Source organism: Rana temporaria, chromosome 5 (genome assembly GCF_905171775.1).
Source record: "Rana temporaria chromosome 5, aRanTem1.1, whole genome shotgun sequence".
Lineage (NCBI taxonomy): Eukaryota > Metazoa > Chordata > Amphibia > Anura > Ranidae > Rana > Rana temporaria.
This window is the reverse complement of record NC_053493.1, coordinates 79,294,777-79,305,545: the sequence shown is the minus strand read 5'-3', so window position 1 is coordinate 79,305,545 and position 10,769 is coordinate 79,294,777.

Here is a 10,769-nt window from a genome sequence, read left to right as displayed (position 1 = left end):
AGGTGGCACTGATAGGCGGCGCTGGTATGCGGCACTGATGGGCGCTGGTATGCGGCACTGATGGGCACTCATAGGCGGCACTGATGGGCACTCATAGGCGGCACTGGGCACTCATAGGTGGCACATATGGGCACTCATGGGTGGCACTGATGGGTACTTATGGGTGGCACTGATGGGTACTTATGGGTGGCACAGATGGGCGGGCACTGGGCATGGATTGGCACTGTGGGGTGGCACTGATGGACACTGTGGGGTGGCACTGATGGACACTGAGGGGTGGCACTGATGGATCCATGTTGCCAATCAGTGCCCATTTGTGGGCACTGATTGGCATCTTTTTTTTGTATTTATATATATATTTTTTGCCCCTTTTTTTTTTTTCTGGTGGTCCAGGGTGGGCTTCCCTGATGGTCCAGTGTGGCGATCCGAGGGGGGGCTGCGCTGATAAACAATCAGCGCGAACCCGCCCTGTCAGGAGAGCCGCCAATCGGCTCTCCTCTACTCGCGTCTGTCAGACGCGAGTGAGGAAGAGCCATCAACGGCTCTTCCTGTTTACATCGTGATCAGCCGTGATTGGACACGGCTGATCACGTGGTAAAGTGTCTCTGTTAGAGACTCTTTACCGAGATCGGTGTTGCAGGGTGTCAGACTGACACCCCGCAAAAAACGATTGCGGGCGCGCAGCGGGTCAATATCCTGACAACGTCATATGACGTCCAGTCAGGAACTAGCAACCACTTTGCCGCCGTCAATCTGTCATTGACGGGCGGCAAGTGGTTAAAAAAGGTTCCTGCACTAATTCTGTGCAATTTCAGTGTGACTTGCATTGAAAGCTGCACACAAAATTGTACTGATTTAAAGTCGCACAACTTTAATACCGCACTGGTGTGATCCAGGGCTTAGGGTGTCATTAGGAATATACCAGATCGGTCCAGGGATCTGACAGATCCAGATTCTTCCATGGTTGTGACGATTCGGTGCCTGGACCGTCTTCTGTGACGTCAGCAGAGAGCGGACTTCAGCTCTCTGCTGAAAACGAGTCACAGGAGCGCAAAACAAACTAACAACCCTGTTTTGTTTTTTCAAACTACAATCTCTGCACTCTGGTTCCAGGGGCCTTTGACTGATTTGTTTACAGCTACAGCTGTGGCCAAAAGTTTTGAGAATGACACAAATTTTCATTTTCACAGAGCCTGCCGCCACAGGCCCGGATTCACAACAGAGTTACGACGGCGTATCTTCGGATACGCCGTCGTAACTCTGAGTTGCGTGGTCGTATCTATGCGCCTGATTCATAGAATCAGTTACGCATAGATTTCTATTAGATCCGACCGGCGTAAGTCTCTTACGCCGTCGGATCTTAACTGCATATTTACGCTGGCCGCTAGGGGCGTGTACGCTGATTTACACCTAGAAATATGTAAATCAGCTAGATACGCTAATTCACGAACGTACGCCCGGCCGACGCAGTACAGATACGTTAGGCTTTTCCCGGCGTAAAGTTACCCCTGCTATATGGTGGCGTACATGCGGCGTACCAATGTTAAGTATGGACGTCGTTCCCGTGTTGAATTTTGAATATTTTACATCGTTTGCGTAAGTCGTCCGTGAATGGGGCTGGACGTCATTTACGTTCATGTCGAAACCAATACGTCCTTGTGGCGTATTTGGAGCAGGGCACACTGGGATATTCCACAGACGGCGCATGCGCCGTTCGTGAAAAACTTCAATCACGTCGGGTCACATAACATTTACATAAAACACGCCCCCCTGTTCCAGATTTGAATTAGGCGGGCTTAAGCCGGCCTATTTACGCTACGCCGCCGCAACTTATGGAGCAAGTGCTTTGAGAATACAGCACTTGCCCGTCTAAGTTGCGGAGGCGTGGCGTAAATAGGATACGCTACGCCGGAAAAAAGATACGCCGATCTACGAGAATCTGGCCCACAGTTTTTAGGATGATGATTTGCATATACTTCAGAATGTTATAAAGAGTGATCAGATGAATTGCAATTAATTGCAAAGTACCTCTTTGTGATGAAAATGAACTTAATCCCATAAAAAACATTTCCACTGCATTTGTGAAGAAGGCTTCAGGGCGCCCAAGAAAGTCCAGCAAAGGCCGTCTCCTACAGTTGTTTCATGTGTGGGATCAGGGCAGAGGTTGCTCATGAATGGCAGCAGGCGGGTGTGAGCGCATCTACATGCATAGTGAGGCGAAGACTTTTGGAGGATGGCCTGGTGTCAAGAAGGATGTTTCGTCACATATGGCGACCCATCACATTTGGCTACCCACTGGAGTGCGCATGCGCGACAACTCCATATGCATTCAAACATTTTTACGACAAAACAGAGAAATAGAGAGTATTAGATATGAAGCACGTCCAACAGTTTGTTCACAGTGTTGGACGTGCTTCATATCTAATGCTCTCTATTTCTCAGTTTTGTCATAAAAATGTTGGAACGCATAAGGTCGGCATTGCGCATACGCACTGTAGCGTCTAGCCAAATGTGATGGGTCGCCATATGTGACGAAGCAAGGGCAGCAAACAAGCCACTTCTGTCCAGGAAAAACATCAGGGACAGTCTGATATTCAGCAAAAGGTACAGGAATTGGACTGCTGAGGACTGGCCTAAAGTCATTTTCACTGATGAATCCCCTTTCCAATGTTTGGGGCATCAAAAAAAACCTTGGGGCAGATCCACAGAGCGAGTACGTCGGCGTATCTACTGATACGCCGGCGTACTTTCAAATTTCCTGCGTCGTATCTTTGGTTTGAATCCTCAAACCAAGATACAACGGCATCTGGGTTAGATCCAACAGGCGTATGGCTTCGTACGCCTTCGGATCTTAGATGCAATACTTTGGCATCCGCTGGGTGGAGTTCTCGTCGTTTTCCGCGTCAAGTATGCAAATTAGCTATTTCCGGCGATCCACGAACGTACGCGCGGCCGTCGCATTCTCTTACGTCGTCTCTAGTCGGCTTTTTCCGGCGTATAGTTAAAGCTGGTGTTTTGCGGCGTATAGTTAGACTTGCAATGCACGGCGGGAAATTTAGGGACGGCGCATGCGCAGTTCATTCAGCGCGGGGACACGCTTCATTTAGGTTTAGTTAGGCTTTACATATTCTATATCTGGCGGATCCCAGAATCTATATTCTATATCTGGCGGATCCCCTGTGAAAGCCACCGCTAATACAGTGATCCATGCTGTCTTCTGGGTCCTGTGCCGATGGTAACCACAGGGGGTGGCTTAATCAGTACAGGCACCATTCAGAGAATGTCAGGTGATAGTGTGTGTGTGTGTGTGTGTGTGTATATATATATATATATATATATATAGTTGACTTGTAGACTTGCATCATGAAAAAGCATAACCATTCTATAACAATGCACAACAGGAAGCAGAGCCTGTCTAAAGAAGGAAAAATTTGAAAATGCATTGAAAAGATTTTACGTTCCCTTTTAACTTGGCATCTACTAACCCTAGCTGACCAGCAGAGGGCACACTGTTCTTAAAAAACATTTGACTACCATTTTTTATATCAAGTTACATACTTTCATTTTTTTATTAAATGATCTGTGATGAAACTTCTTTAGTTTAGTTAAGATATATGTGTGAAATAAGTGACAGATATATAAAAAGGAATACACAAAGACAATTTGTTTTTTTCATTACTTTGCTTTATTCATGTTACCTTTTTGATTTCCTTATTGCAGTTTATGATACTTGTGCACATATTTAGAAGGAACACTATTAGTCAGTACTGCGTGGGACTACTGTATATATTTTGGATAGTTAGGGTTGTTGGTTTGGTTTTGCTTCACTTTCACGTTTATTTTTCTCATTTGCTTTGCTTATAGTTTGTTGGTGTACATTAAACTTTATTTTAATCATGCTCAGTGTGATAGTGTGAGCAAAGCTCCCAAGTGTCCCTGATCCCGAGGGACTGTCCCTCATTTGGAACAAAGTCCCTCTGTCCCTCTATGCTCCTCATTTTGGTCTGAACTATATGGCTGTATATAAAATGAACTTTTTATCTATCAAAAAGTGTTTGCCAGTGCTAAACCTTTCATCCAATATCTAAATTGCTGCATTTTTAAATTCCAAAAGCCAATATAAAGGAATAGTAGTGATAGAAAAAGCACTTTTGGGTTTAAACAATAATTTTTTTGGTACAATTCTCCTTTAAGGGGGCGTGGCTGGGTGTGTGTCCTATGCCTGCATACTTTTGATGATAGGTGTCCCTCGTTCCCATCTCAAAAAGTTGGGAGATATGATGTGAGACCTTACCACTATGTTGATGGGTATAAAAAAGGGTGCAGTTTGAAAATCTGGGAATGTTTATGGTGAATGCAGAAAGTTGTGCTCTTTGTTTTCTCTGGATTTGGTAGTTATGGATCAGGGTCGGGAGTTTGAAGGTTCCAAAGTGTCTTGGGCGGGATGAAACCTTCAGTCCTGTGTCCAGGCTTTGCTAGTTGCTGAGGGAACAGGTGTGCAGGATCTATATAAGCCAGATCTGAGCATGGCTCAGGACAGTTGCTGCTGTCGGGAGAGCTGGGTGTTCCTACCACAGACTGTATCCCTTGTGAGGGGGACTTCTTGCCCAAAGTACTGGGAGAGTCAGGACAGCTACACGGGCCTGGGAGGCCAAGAGAGGGGTGAGGTGGTTGAGAAAGCTGAGGCAGCTAGCGAGTCCATTGGAGCTGAAGGAAGTCTGGAAGTTTCTGAAAGAGTGAGCAAGCCCAGAGGGGGGCTGGAGAACCCTGTTTGGAGGCCAGGAGTGGGCTTGGGCAGTGAGGTGTTGCAACAAAGGCTAAGGGAGCATGAAAAGCTGCTGAAATGCAGCTAGATAAGCTTTCTGTTTGTTGAAGACCCCTGCATGGGAAATCCATGTTTGTAAACCTTACTTTAATTTTACGTAATAAAAGTGGGCTACCAGGCCCTTAACGATAGCTCCTGTCTGACGTGCACTCATTGTACCAACACATTTACTGCAAAATCTAAACATGCCCCATATCACATCAATCTGATTACAGTTTCCTAAGTACAGCTGCACTGAACTGTTCATCCCTGCTGCCATGAAATACCTGCACTCAATATCCCTTACAGATGGACTACAATCCCCAGAAAGAGAGGCATGGGAGGAGAGGATTGAATTTTCCTGGTCTTGTGGAAATTAAGAGCTTTCTGGCTGTGCAGGAACCAGAGCAGTGTGCATCTTTGTGCCCAGTGGCAGAATGAGGACCGGAGTGCTAAGGACCAGAGTACCCTGACAGCTGAACCTGAGAGATTGCGGACAAGACTAGATGTCCATACCAAGGTTTTCTATGTTACCAAGACTGGTGAGTGGCCACTGATGTGTTTGATTTGGAAGACTGCCTGTCTACCTAGTAGTTTCAAAATCCCTGCATGTAGAATTTAAAGGGATGGTACAGATGTGCACCACCTTAAAGACTGGGCCCCACCAATTAGCTGACTAAAGGTTGCAAGTCAGGAGCCAGGAAACCTGATGTAAGTTACTAGCAGTTAGGAGTAGCTCCTCTTAAGACTTTTATTGACTATTGATTGCAGAGGAGCAACTGTGGGATTATTCAGTGGTATTGGTACAATGCTCCTTGTTGGGTTATCTTTATTATTGGTATAATGACTGAGCTGCTATGATATAGTAATTACCTCATTCAGTTTACTGTGAGCAAAAAGTTCTTCCACCTGCTCATATAGAGTATATTTGTGCACAGCGTCTCCTGCAGGGATGTAGTCCCAAGGGAGGGGGCGAGCACGCTGACTAACCCCCAGCCAGAAGGGCTCGGATGATGGGGGCAAGCTTACAGAGTAGGAACAGGAAGTGAGAAATTCAGACAAAATTTTTTTAGAAGGGAAATCAAAGGAAAAGGTAAGTGAACCAACAATGAACTAGCTTAAATGAACCTATTTAGAAAATAAAAAAACAAACCTTTAAATGGAATCTGTCTCTTTGCTCATTCAAATTGAGGTGATAGGGTCTCTTGAAAGCTCCTATACTTACCCTCCTTGTACACATTCATTCACATACTCTGTTTGTCTGTCCAAGTCTTGGGACTAAAGCTGTATAAGCTCCATGTCGCTCAATGTTGGCGCTTAGACAGGGTCATTGACCTGTTCCTTTGCCCACATGACATTGTTATGGCCTGCTGATTGACTGAGCACGGCATCCTAATATAAGGTCATATACCCCCTTATTCCTAGAGGCACCCAGTGTTTCCAAAGTCTCTGATAAACAAACATTGGTAGGGGAGTGGAGCACAGGTATACGTGCGTGGGACAAGTGCCAGATTTTTCTGTAACACCCGCCGATACGAAACATACAGGTACACTGCTCTGCTCCTAATGTCAGGAACATTCACTGTTTTGTACAGTGGCTGAGACTGTATTTGTCCAGAAGCTTTGATGTGCTTTTAGTCTATTAGACACTTTGATACATTTTTAAAGCCCTGATGAAGGGGGATTCTCTGACCTACGAAACACGTTGAAATCTCTCATTTGTGGATATAATAAAAACTGTTGGTGTTTCAAAATGGTTGTTTTGCAATTTTTCTTCTTGTATGACTACAGATGTAAAACATACAGTATATCCTGTACAATTATTTCCAAGGCAATGCAATGAATAGAACCTATGCATCTGGGAATTGGGGCACACTATAATACAGATGTGCATTGCAGTAACAGGCATTAATATATTATTATTAATATTATATATTAATATAATGTGAGCAGGCCCCAAATGTTTGTCAAAACCATAATGTAGAAGAAAGGTGATGCTAAATAAATTATTCAGCAATCCATTTACAAATTATAACTGGATCTTTCCCTTCAATTTATGCCAGACTCTGCAAATAATAAATATTCCATTTGATATTGAATCTTTCTCAACAAAGACATGGAGTGTAACTTATCTCATAATCGGAAATATTTTTAAGGGGAAGGGCTACGCGCTCATTGTTTCTGGATTTCCTCTTCTCGGTATAAGAGAATTCACCTTTTCAGAAAGAACAAAGCCGGCTAGCTCTTGAAAGTCAATCTGTATGTAAAAGTTGAACCCTGAGCAAGAACCATATTTGAGCTTTAGCTAGGTACCAATGTGTGTCCTACTTGTGGCTGCTGCTTCATATCTAAAATCTATTAGATTCATGCACTCCCTGATAGTAATGTAAGCAGTGAACTTCTGCCACTGAGGCTGAGAATAGGGGTTGAAGTACAGCGAGTCACTAGCTCTGTAGTCGCTCTGTTTTTTTTTTTTCTCTCTCTCTCTCTCTATATATATAGCTTGTATTCTTTTCAAAAAGTAAAAGGTGTTCTGTGATTGGACAAGGGGCATATAAATGGCACAGTCTCCCCTTGTCCAATCACAGAAAACATTGTCTTCTTTGAAAAGAATACACGACTTTATATGAATGGAGGAGCTGCAGAGTGAGCGATTTGCTGCGATCTCTGTGCTCCATATTCAGCAGCAGAAGTTCAGTGCTTTCATTATTAAGGGTTGCATGAATCTAACAGTTTTCAGGTATGAAGCATAGGCCATGAGTGGAACATACATCTATAGAAGTACAGTCTTGGTACCTATGCCCCAATATTGTTTTTGCCAGGAGTTTGGCTTTAAATACATTTTTATATTTACACAGTAAAACAGAATTGAACTATGTGGGCCCCTCTTGCCATTCCTTATTTTATGTGCGAATACACCAACCTTCTGATTCCTGGCGATGCAGTGGAGGAGCGATTTGATCAAAGGGAATACAAGTCCCAACAATCCCATCAGATTCATCACATAGGCGCATTTGACTCTCTACAGTATATGTAGTCCACAACTATTGGTGAGTGTGGGAATACAGGAGGGAAGCACCGCACAATGACTTTGGCACGTCTCGTTTTGGAAGAACATTGCACAACTTCACTACAGACTGAACAATTATATGAATTTTATTTTTGATACTGTTTTAGACACTGCATGAATTATAAAGGGCAGCACTGTGAGTGATTACATATTTGCTTTTTTCCCCACTGAAGTCGGAACCTTTTCTACTCCCAAGTCTGGCCCCCCTAAAGACTGCAGGGTAGTAAATTGGCCCCTCATTTAGAAACTTTGGAGACCCCTGCCCTATAACTTCCAAAAGTGGCAGAAGTTTAGATTGTCAAAATTCTTGGGGGCAGTCAATATATGGACTTGCAGGCTCCCTAAACTAATCCTAAGTGTGTCACCTTCACTCAGACATTGGAAGAATGCTCAGAGCACTGGCAGTAAGGCCCCTTTCACACTACCGTGACTTAAAAGTCACAAGATTTTACCGCAATTTCAGGGGATGTAAACTTGCGGTCTATGGACCCCTTCCACGACATACTGCTCACTGACTACCCAGCACAACATACTCCTCATCAACTATCCTACCACAACACTGATCACTGACTGCCCTGCCAGTACATATTCCTCACTGACTACCCTTCCACAAAATACTGCTGACTGCCCTGCTAGTACATATTCCTCACTGACTATCCTTCCACAACATACTGCTGACTGCCCTGCTAGTACATACTGCTCACAGACTACCCTTCCACAACATACTGCTGACTGCCCTGCTAGTACATACTGCTCACAGACTACCCTTCCACAATATTGAACACTGGCTGCCCTGCCAGTACATACTGCTCACTGACTACCCTGCACTTTTATACTGTTACATACCACACACGCCATAGCTCTGCACTGCCTTTTCTTACTACCCTAGCAAATATAACTGAACTTTTTCCTTTACCAAGCATGCACTGTACTGTAAGTCCTGCAGACACCCCTGCTCAGGATCTGAAGTCCGTGCATATGTTATGTTTATATAAAGAGGTGTGTGGTGCATTTTTGTGAAACCTCTCAATGATACTTTGGTAATATCCATTATATTAATACAATAAAAACACTATATAAAACCATATTTTGTAATAAAACATGGGTATGTTTTATTAACAAAAACCTCATTAAAAAGCCATCACTGTTTTTTTTTTTTCTTAACAATCTTGAACAAGAACATTTGCATCTATTGTATATACATATGAAAAGGTATATAGCACATAACAAATATTCATTTTGAAATTACTGTTACCAAACCCAATAAATGTTCACCTGTACAATCAAATATCTCATTTTACAGTAAGTTCTCAGGTTCAGTACTTGTATGTATAACAAATTTTAAAGCAATTTACAGTTTACTAATTAAAGTGCTAAATTTTCATTTGTAAAACAAGATTTTCATTTTTCGCAGTATAGGTTATGCTGTACAGTACATGCTTGCATATGTATTATAAATACTCTATTAACATACTAATACTGATGTAGAACATACACAGGTTATATACATAATGCTCTTCCAATTTGTTAATATCTCTGTCAATTCTGTGTGGTTTAAAGGAAAGCTGTACCTTTATAGAAAAATATCACTATGTGTCCCCCCCACCCCCCTAGAATACTATACAAAACATTAGACCTCAGATGGAGCGGAGTCCCCCTCTACGCCGTGTGGCTTTTGGCTGTTCCAGGCAGATGCTTTCAAATTTCTTTGCAGAGCTTGTACTCCAGAGCGCAGGCAGTAAATACTCTTCATAGCGAAAAACAGGATAGCCAAGTTTGATCTACCCTCTATGGAGCATGTACTGTATATGTGCCTGCATGCTGGAGCACAGCAGCCACATGAAGAAATAGAAAATAAACATTGCCTGGCACAGCCAAAAGCAGGACAGTGTAGAAGGAAACCTCATTGTATATAAGCTTTTACGTTTTGTATTCTACCTCATGTAGAAATGGGCTTATATGGAAAGGTACAGCTGCACTTTAACCACTCGCTGGCCGCTTCCTGTAGATTTACTGCTACAATGGTGCTCGGCTACGCAAGATCATATATATGTGCGATTTTCATCCCTGGGTAGGAGGTGCGCGTTTGCTACGACACAAGCCGATCAGCGGGTCCCGACCTTTGATTTATGGTTGGAACCGGTCGATCAGCTGAGTAAATGACAGAAGAGAGCCCTGTGTAGATAATATAACCAAAAGGCAAATTTTGGTTAGAGGGATTAGAACACCAGTCAGTTTTTATTGCTGTGTCCCCATAAGGGGGGGTGATTCACCCTCTCCTTGTCCTGTTTATCATTATCATTGAAAGTAAAACAAAATCCCAAATTTTGGGTGACCCCCAGGAGATTCCCTTAATTTTCAGGGATTTTCTCTTGCTTCCTGTTTCAGCTATGGGGCAGGAAGTGAAGGTTAAAGGGTCACTAAACCGTAGATGAGTTATAACCCTCCCTTAGTCTATCCAAAATGAAAAAATAAATAAAAAAGTATTGCCTATAGTTTTACTTTAGGAGGGAGAGATTCTTTGTTGCCAGTTTCTAGAAATTTGAAGGAAAAAAAAAAGCAAAAGAAAAATACTGGTCCAAAGATTGAATTCGTAATGATGAAATAGCAAAAAGTCGTTAGTTCTACCACTTTTTGATTTGCCATTCATGAACTTAGGAAATTGTGATGCATGGATTCTGATTCCCTGCCGAATGAACCAATCGATATACATATAGTTAGCTGAATCAAACGAATCAGAAATTCTTGAGATCTAGAAATTAATTCACTAATCGTTCATCAGCTGTCCATGCACAAAGGAGCAACCACTGACCCGAGGGCCAGTTCACGCCATAGAAACACAGTCCATATGCTTTTCTGCATACATGTTTTTGCTGCATACCATCATGTGACGTG